Below are 19,265 nucleotides of genomic sequence, written 5' to 3'. Positions count from 1 at the left end.
CAAATTAAGCACAAATGCTTTCTATGGTTTATTTAATTCACTCTCTAGGTTTTCTCAAAGAGAGAGTGGTATTAAATTTGACTTATTGAATGTGCAGAAAAGAAGTGTTTCAGACAGTTAGGCCCTGAGTAAAAATAAAGACCCCTTAGGAAAACACTCAGCATGACAGTTTGAGAGCTCCACTTCTTGTTTATTCTAAAAACTACCTGAGAGATTTTCTCTTTCTATTTATACTTACCTCTTATTGGTGTTATGATAGACATTCTTAAATACTCAATGGAGCAAGGTGTTTGACTTTAGTTCATCCTGGTAATCCTGTTTTAGACAGTAGAATTATGATAGACAGAGCACTTTTTGTTTTATATGAAAGCCCCTAGAAAAATCTTGCATTGGCTGCCTTTATGTTTTATGGAAACAAAACATTACCACTTACGAACTGTAGTACAAAATACATGTAGTGCTAGAGTACAGTCAAATTGCCTTTTTTTTTTTTTTTTTTTTACATATTACTCTCTTATAATTGGATCTTTTTGTTTGTTTCATGGTATAGTTTATTAATTCTTGTTCGAAAAAAGTTTTAGATTATTTTAAATTGAGATATAGTGGACGTTTAACATTATATTGGTTTCAGGTGTACAACAAAATGATTTGATATTTGTATATATTGTGAAATGGTCACAATAGGTCTAGTTGACATCTGTTACCACACATAGTAATATAATTTTCTTCTTTGTGATAAGAACTTTTAACTTCCATATTCTTAGCAACTTTCAAACTTATAACTACTGTATTATTAACTATAGTCACTTCCTAATTGAATTTTTATTTTTGCTACTTCATGGCATTAGTGTTTGTTATAACCAAAGCTTATACACCTCACAGGTATGAATGTAATAGTGACAATAGTAGAAGCAACGGAAAATAATATTTTAAATGGAGAAAATTTTGGAAAACCTCATAAATGTGTTCCTAGTGATGATATGTAGATATTTTTATATCAAGTTTCTTTTTTTAAGATTTATTTATTTATTCATGAGAGACACAGAGGAGGCAGAGACACAGGCAGAGGGAGAAAGCAGGCTCCATGCAGGGAGTCCAACGTGGGACTCCATCCGGGTTCTCCAGGATCAAACCCCCAGCTGAAGGCGGCACTAAACTGCTGAGCCACCGGGGCTGCCCTATATTAAATTTCTAAGTGGAATAAAATTCTCCTAAATAAGATCAAAATTTCAAAATAATCTAGAGATATATGTATATATGCTTGCATACACATATATGTATATTCTTGGTTCTAAGTGCATTGTGTAATATTAAATAAATGACACCTTATAGTAGAGCCTAGAAGTTCTTATTTTATTTTATTTTATTTTATTTTATTTTATTTTATTTTTAACAAGGGAAAATAAAGGCACAGGGAGAGGTTCAATAAGATTTTCTGATCAAAAGGTCAAGGTTTATCAGTATTGCAGCTGCTCTTGAACTAAAGTTGTTTGCACTTTGTATTATCTGCCATACTATATTGCTTCTGATTACAAGAGAACCTCAAACTAGCATTTCCAATAGTTTATATTTATGTCCAATGCTTTATAAATATCTTATTCAATCTTTAAAGTAAAGCAGACACCAAGTTGTGGTAAAATGTCAATAATTCTCCATAATAAATTTTTATAACTGTTCTCCACTTTAGAACCTCTGTTAGGGAAAGAAGTTGAACTGTTTCTATTTATTTCCCTTGTAGCAGGCTCTATAAGTAAGATTGATGCATTAGTCAAATATTGTTTTGTTCCTGATTTCATTAATAGTATTAGTTATTAAGCTCACAAGCTTTATTTGTATTATAAATACAATATTTTGTAGGTCATCTATATTCATTTTTTAAATTTCTCTTAAAATTCTCAAAAATCAGTGGATTTTTATAGAAACATTTCATGAATTTTAATATTCGCTATTTAGCATCACAGTGGAACCCTTAAATGAATTTGCTATGACATGCCTACCCCCAACTGAAAGTGTGAAACTCATATACTGTTCTTATAAATAACATAATATGAATCAAAAGATAAGCACCCTACATCACTGTCACCCATAAGCAAAGGCTGTGTGTTCAAAGTAATGGAGAAAGAAGAGACAGGCAAATCATAAGAGACTCTTAATAGAGAACAAAGTGAGTGTTGCTGGAAGGGAGGTCAAAGGGGGATGGACTAAGTGGGTGATGGGGATTAAGGGGGGGCACTTGTGATGAACACTGGGTGTTGTATGTAAGTGATGAATCACTAAATTCTACTCCTGAAACTATTACATTGTATGTTGGCTAACTGGAATTTAAATAAAATCTTGAAAATAAAAAAGTAATGTCTTTGAAAAGTCAGAGAATATTAGAAATCCAATCACTTCAAGTAATTTTTTAGATGGTTCAGGATACTTGTAACTGATATGTAAACCTTAAAGAGTATAGTGTCTCAAATTTGTTATATCAAATTTAGATCAGTTTAACTCTATGATGCCTTTTACTACCTCTTATCGCTGGATGAGCTAGAATAATTTGCCAACGATTAATGTAGCTCCCTACGGAGGGTCCTGCTGTCAGATTCTTGTGAAGAAGACCATTTGAAACAGCTGACTAAACCACAGAGTCATTGTGTGTGGAAGATTTCTTACATTGATTGTCGAAACTCTAAGGAATTTGATATGTTACATCATTTTTGTTCTTTCAACACCTAAGTTTTCTATAGATGATTTTTACTTAGAATCCATGAAGTGTGTCTTTAAAAATAATAAAACAGGTGACTGACTGAACTGATCAATGAAAAGCTTTATTTTTATTCGATTCTTTAATTTCAAAGTGGTTGCCTTGTTCGCTTGTTTACTCATTTAATTTTGGCGTGGCGTTTTAATTTAGTTTTCATTTATATACCTAACCTATTTACACTCAATCTCTTTATTAAATTATGTTTCCATTTGGAATAAGGTATTTGTAAATACTTGAAGATGCTTCATACTCTTGCAACCCAAATTATTTCTGGACAATGCTGACCAGGGAAATGCAGTTATAACTTCCTCAAGGATGAGGGGAAGACATAAAAACACAGAAAGCAAAATTTGTAAGTAATATAGAGTTTGCATCAATTTGTATTTCTCACTTTCTGCCCTTATTTCATATCATTAAGGCAAATCTGACTTAGGTAGCTCTAAAACTCTAATTTTATGGTAATAACAAATATCCACAACTTCCTATGAAGTGTATTAACTCTCTTTCAAAATCACTGACCATGTTAAAGTTAGATTATCATACAAAAGTAATTTAGAAGTGTACATTTTGTGTTTAACAATTATTTCTCAAAGGGTTTATTCCTGCTAGTTTTCATTTAATAGATATATTTAATATGACTTTGAAAAAGTTTTAGTATTGTCTTTATCAAGCAACCTGTCCATCTAAATAATTTTATAACTGGAGTCGGGTACCTCTCTTCAAGCTATACTGTGGTAATTATTTTTACTTGTTTGAAGAAACAAAAGAGAAAAACTTACATCTTTCAGCAGACCAATGTGGACTTTTGGATTTATTCTATTGAAACTTTCTGCTAACACAATCACTATGTTATTTGTCTTTTTTTTTTTTTTTTTTTTTTTTTTTCGTCAAATAACAATCCTTTGCTCACTCAAAAAAAAAGAAAAAAAAAAGATAAAGGCCATTACATTTTGGTTAGAGATGCTATACAGGCCTACCTCATGAAGGGAAACATTGTCCAAAAGACATTGTTCTATGAATTTGTAAATTCATAATTTGTAAAGAGTTAAGTGAAAAGACTGCTATATAGATGAAACAGTACATAACATGTAAATAAAAAGGCAGATAATATGTTTTTGAAGAACCAACAGAAGGTCATGTCCTATTTTGAAGAGCTTGAAGAGGTTGACAGAAGCCAGAACATGGTGTGTGTTTGTGTGTGTGTGTGTGTGTGTGTAGAGCAAAATTTTGTTTTATTATAAACAATGTTATTAAAAACCAACAAATATTGGTTTTGGTGTCTCTAGTATGTTCAAGTTACTATTTATCTACATAAATGACACAACATACATAGGTGAGACTTTACCCTTCCAGAATTAAACAAAAACTGGCATTTATTTAGTATATATTGACTGCTAGGCATTGTTTCTAAATGTTTTATTTATTCTTCATGACAGTTCTGAGAGATAGCTGTTGTTATTATTTACTTTACGCACAAGAAAAAAAATTACCAAGGGGAGCTCAATAAATTGCCCAGACTACCACTGCAAGTGGCAAAGGAAGATTTTGAACCCAACCCACTTAACTTCAATGTTTCTGCTTATTCTCTTGATCTTCCTTCTATTTCCTCTTCTCCGTCATCCTTTTTTGAAAATATAGAAGAAAATGCAAAAGTCTTTAATATTTCGAGGTTTAATAATAAAATGAATGCTAGCAGTTTAGTCAACCACTAAACTTAATAAATAGGATATTACCATTGGAATAAAATTCCTCAATGGTTCTGTTGTGAAAGGATCCTATATTTCCTTCCTGCCCAAAAAATCATCCAGAATGTTGTTATTAATCTTTTTATATTGTTTCATAGTGTTATGGCATAAGTATATATTTTTAATTACTCTTAAGTTGTTTTGCACAGTTGATCCTAATTTCAATGTAATATTCATATGTACTCTTCTATGACTTGATAGTTTTCATCAATTATCTTTTTTAAGGTTTATATATGTTGATGGATATGAAAGCAGTTAATTATTTTACACTGCTGAATAATATTTTTATGTATCAATCTATAAAAATTGTATTTATCCATTCAAATACTAATAGACATTGGTTTTTTGTAGTGTTTTGTTGTTAGAAATAATACTGTATGTGCATTCTTGTACAAATCTATTGCTCATCTGTGCAAGAATATTTCTAAGAGGGACGCCTGGGTGGCTCAGTAGTTGAGCATCCTCCTTCGGCTCAGGGCGTGATCCTGGAGTCCAGAATCGAGTCCCTCGTCGGGTTCCCTGCAGGGAGTCTGCTTCTCCCTCTGCCTATGTCTCTGCCTCTTTCTCTGTGTCTCTCATGAGCAAATAAATGAAATCTTTTTTTTTTTAAAGAATATTTCTAAAAATAAAATTGTATGTCTACAACTTTACGTGGTAACCCCAAATGGTTTTCAAAAGTACTCTGCCTAAACTGCCTATTTGTTCTATTCTCTACTAACAACTGTTATTTATCCAATTATTTTTTGGTGTTTTTGTTTTTCAGTTTGTTAAAAATAAAATGGTGTGCAGGTCAATAGTAATTAGTTTGTATTTTCCAGATTAATAACAAAGGTGAAATTGTTTTTTTATCTTTATCATTGAATTATATTTTTCCTATTATGAAATAGTTGAACATGACTTTAGCCCAATATTCTATTGTGGTGTTTGTGTGGTTTTTTTTATCAATAGATAGGAAATAATGTATTCTGAATACTAAAACTTTTGAGATTTTATATATATGGCTAATATTTTCTCCCAGTTTATGCTCTGTCTTTTCATCTTTTATGCATTTTTTTTCAAAATAAAAAGGCTACATGTAGTCAAATGTATCAGACTTTATTTCTACGGTATGTACGGTACCCCTAAGGAATTCATTCCCAGGCCCAAAGTCATTTAAAGATATTCTCATTTGAAAAAAAATTTAAAATTTTGTTTTTCTTGTTTAAGTTCTTAATCCATATGAATTTTTAAATTGTTTTTAAAAATTATGTGAGGGAAAGAATTAAATTAGGAGGAAGGAATTTAGGGAATTAAAAAAATGGGAAAAGAAAGAACAATTCTATTCAGAAACAATGGGTGGATTATTTGGACTAAGTTAATGGTTATTTTAAGAGACTTCAAAATGCACCAGAAAGATAAGCAGTAACGTATAGTAGTGATCTTTAATATGGATCGAAGAGTTACAACTTTTCACAGTATAACATATGGTGTTTTTTGAAAGTTTTGAAGAGGCCATTTTATAATTAAATGTCCAGGAAGGATAATTGAATAAAGTTCTGCAAGTTAAACTTGAATAAAACTAAATTAAAATAGAGATAAATCAAAGGGCTGTTCTAAAAATTCACAAAAAAAAAGGTAGTGGCAGTGAAATTATAAAGAAAAGAAAGAAAATTAAATAAGAAAGCATAAAGTGATTAATAATTATCTATTTATGATAAGAAGAAATAACATATGTTTACTAGGTGTATAGGCCATGTGAACAGACAGAAGTTCAACTATAAGAGCCAAGGATATTTGCCTGAAGTGATTTGTGGCTAACAGAGAAAAAAAGGAAAGTAAAGAAAGTGTGCTAGGAAGTTAGCTAAAAGATAAATACTGTAAGTGTTGAATAGCTTTTAAAAGTCAGTGTAACTGAGGGGGCACTTGATGGGATGAGCACTGGGTGTTATGCTCTATGTTGGCAAAATGAACTCCAACTAAAAAAAAAAAAAAAAGTCAGTGTAAGACCTTGCTGAAATTTTTAAATATCTGTGTGGTTATTATCTTTCTTTTTTCCTTGGAAAATTTGGAGGCAGAAATTCTCAACTATTTGAAAATAGTATAAAGTTATAATAATAGCTAAGGTGAAAATATTCCTACGGCTAATGTAGCAAAGTTCAAAGCAGAAGTGCCCACTGTAGTGTAGCGTCTCACAGACATATCTACAGCAAGATTATAAGCAGCATTCCTCAAATCTATGTGAACCATTTGTCATACAGCATTGATAAAGAATTTGGAAATATGAAATTTTAGGAACATAAATTTGATTGCCTTAATGTCTAAGATCAAGAATAAAAAAGCAACTCATAGAAACTTCTGGTTTATACGTCTGCGTGTAAGGAGCTTGAAAATTGCCACTCTGTTGTAACAAGTAAATAGCTGAACAGACTGAATAACCAAGAATATTTCTTAAATCTCTAATAGAGATAAGGGAACAGAGCAAATGCCAGCCCCCAAGACTGATGAGGCAAACAGGAGAATACAGTTTACCAGAGCAGAGATTCACGAGAAGAAAACTCTGATGACATTGGAAAATCTGAATTATAATTGACAAATTATTGGAGTCTGAGAGGCAGGTATGAGCATTATAAATCCCAGTGGGATCAGTAATGGGGACACCCTTCCTTTTGTAAAGTTTACTTCCAAAACTTTGACCAAGGTCACACAGTAAATGTTGGAGAAAAATCCCTTCATCTTGCCAGAAAAGGGAGGGAAAAGGCACCCTCCCTTTTGAAATATGCCAGAGCAATGTTATTCTTAAAATAATCTGGGGATCCCTGGGTGGTGCAGCTGTTTGGCGCCTGCCTTTGGCCCAGGGCGCGATCCTGGAGACCCGGGATCGAATCCCACATCGGGGTCCCGGTGCATGGAGCCTGCTTCTCCCTCTGCCTGTGTCTCTGCCTCTCTCTCTCTCTCTCTCTCTGTGACTGTCATAAATAAATAAAAATTAAAAAAAAATAATAATCTGCCCTCAGGAAAAATTAGCTAACCAGAGCCTAACTTGAACAGAACAGACTTTATGTTTTCAGAGCAGTGCTAGGTTCAAATCAACACTGGGAGGAAGGAACAGAGATGTCCCAAGGACCACCTGCCCCCACACATATAGAAATTAATCCCCCATTATTAATATCCTGCACTCTGTGGTGCATTGTTAGTGAGGAGCTGATATTACCATTGAAATTACTCAGAGTCCACAGTTTACATGATGCTTCGCTCTTGGAGCTGTATATTCTATTTATTTGAACAAATGTCTGATGACCTACATCTGCCATTAGTGTATCATACAGAGCATTTGCACTGCCCTAAAAATTCTGTATGCTTTTAATTAAAAATCGAATCATAGGTCTGACCACAGTTAGGTAGGGTATAGAGTTTTCCACAAAAGATATAATTGACTGGTGATTAGCTACCCTGGTGAGAGAAAAGATGAATGTATTGGAAATAAAAATAAATCTAGACTTAGGTGGAAACTTTATTTCTAAAAGACTATTGTGTTGCAGGGGAGACTCTGATCTTGGTAATTTGTAAGCATCTCAAACTCAAACAAACAAAAATGGTTTTCTTTGCTATGAATGCATAAGCAGAGCTAGCAGGGACTCCGTGGGAGAGGAGGTCAAGTGGTGTGAATGTGCAGGTGGTAAATCGGTATGCATCAGCAAGAAATGCTTCTCAGTGCGGTTGACTGAATCTCAGAATGAGCTGGTCAGGAGGGATGTTCTGCACCCACTGCGTTTGCACTCCCTGGAACTTGAAAGCCAGTCAAGGTTTAGGGGCCTGAGGAGAGAGGAGAGGCCTAACTAAAGTTTGGCCAAGCCAAATTTCAGTGGACAAATTTAGGGCCATCGTGAGCACTTGGTCAGCAGGTGATAGAGAAACGTGACAAAGGTTTAGTATTTAGAGACAACGTGTTCAGTTTGAGATATTTACTGTGAAATAAAACAATGAGGTCCATGAGGGGTACGTTTTTGCAGTGAAGGAATCAAAAAGCCTTTGTTTCCTAGCATAGAGTTCTAGAAAATAAGATGCTCATTAAAAAAAATCGTGGCAATATCTGCCCACACATTTTATTTATTTGTTTACTACTTGATTCTTGAGATGTTAGTCACACTGCATTGATCCGAGAAAGTTTCATGGATCCAGAGGTTTTTTTCATCCATAATTTAAATAAATTAATATAAAATAAGTATAATACAAGTTATTGCATATATACACATATGGTATTGTTATAGTATATATGTATATATGGGCAGAATCAAGATCTAGATTAACTCAAGGAAATGCAAAGTATGTGGTTTCTATAGAACTTCAAAAGAGGCAACATGACTTATAAACGTGAGATTATCTCTAAATTTCTAGTTCAAGGATGATGTTTTAAATAACGTTTGAGTTAAAGACGTGTTGCTTGAAACCTTTAGAATTAAAAGCTTTTGCAAATACATGAATCACATGCCTTCCTCACAGAATTAGAATCTAGCTTTGATAGTCATTTGAGTTTTCTTTGAATAGAGATTTTTTTCTTATAATCTCTGTATGGTTATGGATATAAATATTTTAGCTTTTGAAATTACGAAACTGTGATACTACAAATATCATAGTTGATGCACAGAACTAAAATGCAATATATAGCCTCACTATGGTATTTGCACCTCAGATTTCCTTGTCTGTTCATCCCTTCAACTTCATTTACATTCAAAATGTAGTGAAGATGCATGTACTATTATAGTAACCTTCAACTCAGTCAAAATTCAATTCAAACTGGAGCCTCAATGTTTGTTCTGTGAATGTGCACTGACCTTATCTCTGTGTTAATGTGGTATTTGAATATCACCAATGTCCTGTAATACACAATTTATGATTTACACATCAGTGAGGGGTTCACACAGTCATATATTTAGTTGATCCAAGAAATCTCAATTCAAATGAATACAGACAGTCAAACAAGGTAAAGAAATCAGCTGTAAAGGGTCAAATTCTAAGGAAAAAAAGTCAAAGATGATCTAACTTAACTGACAGAAAGAAAATGGTGATGTTTACTTCAAGAGAAATTATTCATTCTAATGGGAATACTTTATCCAAACTGAATAGAAAGAATTTACCAGCGTGTAATTTTATTCATGATATAATGAATAGGAATTATAATGTACGGATCTAAATGTAAAAAACCTTGTTCTGAAATGAGATTAAGTGGTCAGATAGAAACAGAACGGGCAGTTCAGTTGAAGAAAACCAGCATCGAAGAAGAGACTCTAATATAATTAATAATATAAGACCTCACTGGAAATACATATATTCTTTTTAAATTTGGATATTGGTTGAGACTGCAAAGAGTTTGGAAAGAGGCTGTATTATGAAATGCATGACTGTTTTATTCTTAACTCAATAGGTAGTAGAGTTTTGGTTGCGAATGGATAGATATTGACTTAAAAGAATAGAATAGGCCTGTACACTGAGTTGGATTTTTGTGATGATGTATCTGATCAAAAGACAGAGGTATGGTTATACAGGCCTAGTAATGTAAAATCAGTCTAGAAATACAGTAAGGGACTGACCTGGGCAAAATGTATTTGACATATAAATGAAAGAATAACTAAAGTAATAATGCAGAGAAAAAGATAACAGGAAATGGGGTAAATGATATTTATTGAGCAGCTACTATATGCTTGTTTGGGCTTTTTTTTTTTAATTTTATTTATTTATTCATGAGAGACACACAGAGAGAAGCAGACATAGGCAGAGGGAGAAGAAGACTTCCCGCAGGAGCCGGATGTGGGACTCAATCCCAGAACTCCGGAATCATGCCCTGAGCCAAAGGCAGACACAGTCAACCACTAAGCCACCCAGGCATCCCTATGTGCTTGTTTTGTTAATAGCATGACATACCTTATCATATCTAATCTTCACAACAAGTCATTTTGGAAGGTATTATTAGGCCAATTTCAAAGATTAGGAAATTAAGGTCTATCTGTAGAGATGAAATGTTTAGCTAGAAAGTGCTAACACAAGTATTTACACCTGGATCTTGTTCCTAAGTTCAGGAACTTTCTCCTCCCTAATACAGTATGATTATAGAATGAAGACAAATAAGGCAGTTCTAATAATTAATAATGAAGACTAAAGATTATAAAAGTAGTATGGGTTCAGTTTTCAAATAAATTTAGTGTTAAGAATAAATGAACTGTATCATAGAATTTCTGTGGAAATATATGGTCTAGTTGAGAAATGTTAAGATGGAAAAAATATGTTTAAGTTTTAACCAAATAAATTGGTGCTAGATGGCAAGGAAACAAATAAGGTGTCTAGAGCTGTGTTGTCCAATACAATAGCAGATAATCAAATGTGGTTATTGAGCCCTTGAAATGTGGCTAGTGGGTCTGAAAAACTGAATTTTAAATTTTGTAAATTTTAATTAATCTAAACTTAAATTTAAAAACTGATATTCTATTCAGGTCTTTACATATATGCTAAATCTGGTATTAAGTTTATTTTTTAAAAAATTTTTAATTAATTAATTTATTTATGATAGTCACAGAGAGAGAGAGAGAGAGGGGCAGAGACAGGCAGAGGGAGAAGCAGGCTCCATGCAGGGAGCCCAACGTGGGATTCGATCCCAGGTCTCCAGGATTGCGCCCTGGGCCAAAGGCAGGCGCCAAACTGCTGCACCACCCAGGGATCTCATTTTCTTCTGTTGTAAATCTGATGCTTTCTGTGATGGTTAAGTTTTATGTGTCAACTTGTTTAGACCATATTACCCAGTCTATAAAAATGTTTCTAGGTATTTAAGATTATTTAAAGTTATTTAATCAAACAATAATCTAGTGATGGCTGTGAAAGTATTTTGTAGATGTAGTAAATATCTACAATCTGTTTGCTTTTAGGTAAGGGAAATTACTTTCTATAATGTGGATGAGCTTTATCCAATAAATCTAAAGGCTTTAAGAGCCAGAACCTAGGTGTTCCAGAGAAGAAGAAATTGTGCCTCAAGCCTGCAGCATCAACTCTTGTTTGAGTTTCCAGCCTTCCAGTCTTTCCCAAAGGTTTCAGACACTGACTATTACAATCACATGACCCAGTTCCTTAAAATACACATTAAAAAAAAAAATACACATTTTTTTAAAAGTAAAAAAAAAAAATTTGGGACACCTGGGTGGCTCAGCATTTGAGCCTCTGCCTTTGACTCTGGACATGGGGTCTGAGATCGAGTCCTGCATCGGGCTCCTTGTGGGGAGCCTGCTTCTCCCTCTGCCTATGTCTCTGCCTCTCTCTCTCTCTGTCTCTCATGAATAAATAAAATCTTTAACAAAAAAAGTTAAAAAGTTTTTAAAGATTTTATTTATTTCAGAGAGAGGGAGATAGAACATGGGAGGGAGGAGCAGAGGAGAAACAGACTCTCTGCTTAGCAGGGAGGCTGAAGCAGGGCTCCATCCCAAGACCCAAGATTATGGCCTGAGCCAAAGGCAGCCAATTAACTGACTGAGCCATCGAGGTGCCCCTAAAATACACACTTTAGTATATACTTTAAAAAAATAAAATGTATTATTAAAATAAATATCTTTCTGATGAAAGGCTTATATGCAAAGTATACAAAAAATTCTTAATACTCAATGATAAGAAAATGAACACAAATAAAAATGGTCAAAAGCTGAATAGATTCCTCACCAAGACAATATACAGATGAGTATATAAAAAGACACTAAAATATTTTGTCATTAGCGAACAGCAGATTAAGTAATAGATAATCTAAAAAACTGACAATACCAAATGCTGGTGAGGATATGAAACAGCAGGACCTCTCATGCATTGTGGATGGGAATGCTAACTAATATACCACTATTTAAGGTCATTGGGCAGTTTTTTCAAAGCTAAACATGGTATTACCATGCAATCCAGCATTTGCACTTCTAGGTATTTAGCTAATTTGTAAGCACTTTCTACACAAAACCTTGAAAATATAATTATGACCAGCTTTATTCACAACTGACAAAGCTTGAATGCAACCAAGATATCCTTCAATAGGTAAGTAGATAAACAAACTTTGGTACATCCATTTAAATACATGATTATACCTTAAAGGCATATTGCTAAGTGAGGGAAACCAGTCTATATAGATAGGCTAGATATCATGCAATTCCAATTAAATGAAAGTCTTCAAAAGGCAAAATTATAGTCAGTAAAATGATCATATTGGTTTCCAGGAGTTTGGAAGGGCAGTAGGGAAAGTTTAAATGGGTAAAACTTGGTGATTTTGGGGTGGGGAAGCTATTCTGACAGTGTAATGGTGGATCCATGATATTTTGTGTTTGTTAAAATCCATAGATATTTACATCAGAAAGAGCGGAACTTTATGTATCCAAAATGTATCCAAAATCTAAAAAATACATTTAGGAAATTGAGAGAATCATAGAAAGGAATTCAGAATCTGACAAGAGAATCTAACTGAAATATCAAATTTGGAATACCAGGTACATGGAACATCCTCAGTGAAGGAAGATGGAATTGCTGACCTAAGTGATTTTAGTGGCATCTATAAGATTAAAAGTCAAAAGAACTGCATATAAGCACTGCATTTTATTTGCTAAAGTTGGTTCATCCAGGGATACAGTTAAGTATTCTATTATATAACATACTGTTATACTGTTAGATATGTATATCGAAAATGTACAATAAGTAAATAAACAGTTGATCATGGAAATCATGGAAATCAGATTTCTCACCTTTGAAGCATGAATTTATGGGTAAGTAAGCACTGAGGCTACAATGATCCATCTGGCAATGGAATAAAATTGAAGATGGTATGAATTCATATTTAGCTTAATATACTTAGAGTGGTTACATATAGACATTTTTAGAAATACATCTATACACAGAGGTTAGTATAGACACATACTAATTGATTACAATAAATCAATTAATGTAATACATTATAATTATAATAATTATAATATATATAATTATAATGTAATTATAATATATTATATTATATAGAAAAAAACCCAAGATACAATTGTCTCAACAGACATAGAAAAACATTTGGCAAAATCCAAATCCTTACATGAGGAAATAATCAACAAACTAGTAATAGAAGGAAAGTTCATTAACCTGATAAATAGCGTTTACAAAAATCCTACAGCTAAGAAAAAAATTAATGGTGAAAGACTAGATGGTTTCCTCCTGAGATCAATAAGAAATAAGAATGTCTGCTACTTACCTACTGAGTATATCAACTCTGTCTGTCGTCATAATTTAGTTCACAGAGCCCTTGATCACCTTTCCATTCCACAAGACATCCCACTGGCCCACTACATTGATGGCATTATGTTTTTTTGAACCCAGTGATTGAGCAGTAGCCACTGCATTAGATTTATTCATAGAAAGACATTCACATGCCAGAGGTTGAGAAATATGTCTAACAAAAATTCAGTGCCTTATACCTCAGTAAAATTTCTAGGGGGCCAGTGATGTGGAACATGTTGAGGTATCTCTCTCTTTCTCTCTCTCTCTCTTTCTTTCTCTCATTTTCTTAAGAGACACATTGAGTGTGAGCAGGGGGTGGAGGAGGGAGTAGGTAGAAGGAGGGGGAGAGAATCTTAAGCAGGTTCTATGTCCAATGCAGGGTCCATATCATGACCCCGAGATCATGACCTGAGCTGAAATCAAGAGTTGGATGCTTAACCCACTGAGTCACCCAGGTGGCCCTTGAGATACATCTGCTGAGGGGAAAGGATAAATTATTGCATTTGACATTTCCCAAAAAGAAACACAATGCCTACTGGGCCTCTCTAGATTTTGAAGGCAACATATTCCTCATCTGGATATGCTACTCTGGCTCATTTACCAAGTGACTCAAAAAGCTCCTACTTCTGAGTGTGCCACAGAACAAAAGATGGCTTTGTAACAAAGGATGGCTATTGTAACACAATATTTTTATATCTACACAAGCTCCTCTTCCATTTGAGCCTTATGATCCAGTCAATCCAATGGTGGAATGAATGGTCTTTTGAATATGTAGATTATGTCAACTGGGCCACAATATCTTGCAAGGCTGTAGCAAGTTTCTCTAGAAGGTTGTGTATGCTTTGAAACTGTGTCTGATACATGGTGCTGTTTCTCTCATAGCCAAGACCTCTGGGTCCAGGAATCAAGTGGAAGAAATGATTATGACACAACTTGCTAATACACCTGGTGTAACAAAAATTGAGTGTAACAAAATTTTCACCTCCTGTCTCTATGACCTTATGCTTTGTGGGTTTAGAAACGTTAGTTCCGAAGGAAGAGGGCTTGCATCAGGAAATACAGTGATTCTTTGAATCGTAAATTATAACTGCTACCCAGCTACTTTGGACTCTACCTTTCTCTGCATCAATAGGGAGAGCAAGGATTTCCTATACTGCTGATTCTGATGATCAAGGGGAAACTGGGCTGCTGCTACTCAGAGAAGAGTATGTCTGGAATACAGGAGATTCCTTGGGGTCTCTCTTAGTACTCTCACTGTCTGTGATTAAAAGCAATGGAAAATTAGAACTCAAAACCAGGCAGGGCCATTAGGGCCCAGCTAATTCAGTGTGAAAGTTGGGGTCACTTCACCAAGAAAAGAATCACATTATCTTAATAGTTGATGAAAGAAAATGGAATATCAAATGGGTAGTAGAAAAAGATAGTTATAAAGACCAGCTATGATTACATGACAAGATGCATAAACTATGACTATAATTGTTATAAGTATTTCTTCCTTATTTTGTTATGAATATGTTTGTGTGTTTGTGATATACATCAGATATATATGTTTTTTCTATTATAATGGTCAACATCACAATATTTTTATATCTATGAGAAGACTGAACACCATCCAAGAACTCTGCATCCTCTTTTGGGAAAAGAGCTAATACGTTTTTCATTATATGTAGGATAATTTTACCATGTTAGGTGGAAATGTGACTTTGCTGTTCTTTATGAATTAATTATGGTTTAAGGAGCTATATATGGATACTAAGTTGACGAGCATTGGAAGGCAATGATTATTTTCATATTCCAAGTTGGCTAGGCCATAGCACCCAGTTATTTGATCACACATTAATATATGCTTTGCTGTGAAGGCATTTTGTAGATGTGATTAACACTTAAAATCAGAGGATTTTCAGTAAAGGTAATTACAAAAATCAATTGTATATCTATATATTTGGAGTGAACATTCCAAATAGAAAATTAAGACATTTCCCCTTTTAATAGCATTGAAAGAATAAACTATATAGGAACAAATTTTAAAAAGTAAATGCAAAATTTATTCACTGCACTAAAAAACAGTATTGAAAGAAATTAAAGAGATTCAAAATAAATGGAAGAATATGAAATATTCATGTATTGGTAAACTAATATTGTTAAAATGACAATACTTCCAAATTAATCTATGGATTCAATGCAATCCCTAAGAGAATCTCACCTGACATTTTTATCTCTGCGCTAGTACATCGGTTTTTCTGTAAATCTAAATCTGTTCTAAAAATCTATATTTATTTGGGAAAATAGATGTTATTTTTAATTTTATTTTGTAATGTGGCTAGTAGAATAGAAAATTACACATGTGGCTCACTTATATTTTTGGTTTCTACTGACCCAAAGAAGCACAGAGCAAGGCGGAAAACCTAAGTATCTGTGGCCTTCTGCATAGGCTGTGAACTTTAGAGACTTGCAGTTCAGATCATTCCAGAGGATGAGAGAATGTCTATACTGAGGGTAACTGATTAACAAGAAAGAATTTGGAAAATTAAAAACAAAAAACAAACAAAAAACCAGAACAGTTTTCCTCTCATTACCTAAGTTTCCCAAAGGTGGGGGAAAAAAATCAAACGAAAACAAGAAAATTATAATGGATTGTAAAATATGCAAGCATCTACAATTTTGACTTTACTTCAGGAATTTTAATCTATCATTTCATAGAGTAGAGTCATTTCTTTTAATAACTGTATGATAAAATACCTTGCACAATAATCAACTTTGCCCAAGTATTAGACATACTAGAACTTAGAATGCTATTTATTTTAGAACTCACTTTGGTTCCCTTTCTTGGAAGGGAAATCCCTTGAGGTCAGGAACTTGGAGAATCACAATTAAGAATTTCTTTTCATTCAATAAAGTATTAATCAGTTGTGACTTATAAAGTGCAGGAATATGACAAATATATTTTCTTTTTTTAAGGATTTTATTTATACATTTATGAGAAACACAGAGAGAGAGAGAAAGAGAGAGAGAGAGAGAGGCAGAGACACAGGCAGAGGGAGAAGCAGGCTCCCATGCAGGGAGCCTGACGTGGGATTCGATCCTGGGTCTCCATGACCATGTCCTGGGCTGAAGGTGGTGCTAAACCACTGAGCCACCCCGGCTGTCCTGACAAATATATTTTCTATGTCACAGAGGTTTTGGTCCATCACTGAACAACTTTGGGGACTTTGTCATCTGTAGTATCTTCCCTTTAGAGCATTTTATTTCCTTATATTTGTGATTCAAATGCTTTAGAGGCCAAAGTATTAATCATAACCTTTACATATATATCTCCATTCCATAAACATTCATTGAGTAAAAATTCATGATGTTTAGCAAGTGATTTCACTGGTTAATTTTGAAAACACATGGGACTTGTCTGTGTGACTTGGTTGTGTGACTCTTAAATTCTGTAATAAAATCTTTCTGATTATTACCTGTTCCATTTCTCTTTTATACTCTTACCATCTCCTTCTCTACTCACTCTTAACTCTTATAAAAAATCTTTAACTTTTACTTCTTCCCTTCAATGCACATCTATGTTTTCAAAGTATCTTATCTCTTATTTTCTCTGACAAGCTTCCTTAAATATTAGAATAAATTTGACTCTGAAGAATCTAAAAAAAAAAAAAAAAACTACGTTTACTTAGCACAGACAATTTTAAACAACTTCTTACTTCTATCAGTATCCCTGACATGCCCTTAAGTTTCAGATATACCTAACAATTATTTGCGATCTAGGAATACCTTGGAGACATTGTCGGTTTAGTTTTAGAACACCACAATAAAGCAAATATTGTAGTAGAGGGACTCAAATGATATACATATATATATTTTTTTTTGGATTCCCACTGCATGTAAAAGTTTATAAATGTTTAACCTATACCATAGTCTATTAAGTGTGCAATAGCATTGTGTCTAAAAAAGAAGTGTAAATAACTTAATTAAAAATACTTTATTACTAAAAAATGCTATCATCTGAGCTTTTAGCACCTTTAATCACTGATCACAAGTCACCATAACAAAAATAATAATAAAGAAAAAGTTTGAGATATCTCAAAAAGAATTTTTGAGATCTCAAAAGAATTTCAAAAAGAATCTCAAAAGAATTTTTGAGATCTCAAAAGAATCTCAAAAAGAATGACCAAAATGTGACACAGAGATATAAAGTGAGCAAATGCTGTTGAAAATGGCACCAGTAGATTTACTGGATGCAGGGTTGCCACAAACCTTCAAACTGTAAAAAACACAATATCTGCAATAACATGCCTGTACACGTCTACCTCAGGCAGCTTGACTACTGCACGCCCAAGTTCACATGGTTAGAAAATGGTGGGAATTAAAAAATGGTCCCTTCATTCAACTTTCAGTGCTATTTCATTAGTGAACGCATCAAAGCAAGAAACTACGTAGCATCTACTGTAATGCTGTATGTTGGAAAAGGTGATAAACTCTAAAAATGGGAAGAGTTACATAAGACCAACAGGTCCTTTGGGATAATCAATAAATGTTGCAGTATGCTACATTTCAACCATTTGTATTATCATTTATCCTCACTTGAAGGTTACATCATGTCTCAGCCTACTACAACGGCGGTAATTATCTGAGGGAAGAAGGGGCAAGGGCTCACAATATGTCATACATACTCACCAGACAGGTTAAGAGAGGTACTTGCAATTTGAAAAACCTCCACAAGTTATTGTGATATGCACCTACATAGAAAGTGATTTTGTTGAGAACCTCTTCTCAGGGTTAAACACAATAAGTTTCATGAGTTTGTATTTTGCTCAGATGACTTATGTTTTTTAAAGATGTCTTTCCTGTGAGCCAGATCAAATCAATATTACTTAGGATGCCTGTCCATGAAGTAATCCTCCAATGCCCTCAGTGCAAGGTTGTACTTAACAGCAAATATATCTGTAAATTTTAAAAAAGTAAATAATAGAGATATAAAACAGAATAGACCAGGACACTCAGATGTCAGCTGAAAAGATGGAGGACAAACTTCATGTGCAATGTAGAGACGAGTGTGTATATTTTCCTCTTACAATGTTTTTTTTTTTTTTTTTCCCTTCCAGAATCACTCTGGCATATCCTCTACTCATCAAAATTTGCTGTTAGAAAATCATTGTAGCTATAGTGTGTATAGAGAGTAAAAATAAGAGAAGCTAATATTTACTCTATGCTTGTTATGCTCCAGGCACTGTAATAAAACTTTTTTCACATCATCATTTTGGCATCTTGACTACATTGCCTAAACTGCCCTCTCACAAATAGGTATTACAGAATTTCATCATGAGATTATATACACCCAGATTGTTTGGTTTAGAAAATACCAATACATCTATAGAATTAATACTCATAGGCATTCAGGATCTTACAGTTGAAGGGGGGCAAATAAATTTTTCAGTCTAGCTCATCAATTTTATGAAAGATGTCTTAAAAGAATAGTCAAGGTAATTCAGATAATTAGGAATGGTACCAAAAACAGATTTTTGGCT

This window comes from Canis lupus, chromosome 15 (genome assembly GCF_011100685.1).
Source record: "Canis lupus familiaris isolate Mischka breed German Shepherd chromosome 15, alternate assembly UU_Cfam_GSD_1.0, whole genome shotgun sequence".
Lineage (NCBI taxonomy): Eukaryota > Metazoa > Chordata > Mammalia > Carnivora > Canidae > Canis > Canis lupus.
The sequence above is the reverse complement of the archived record's forward strand: the minus strand, read 5'-3'. Positions refer to the sequence as shown.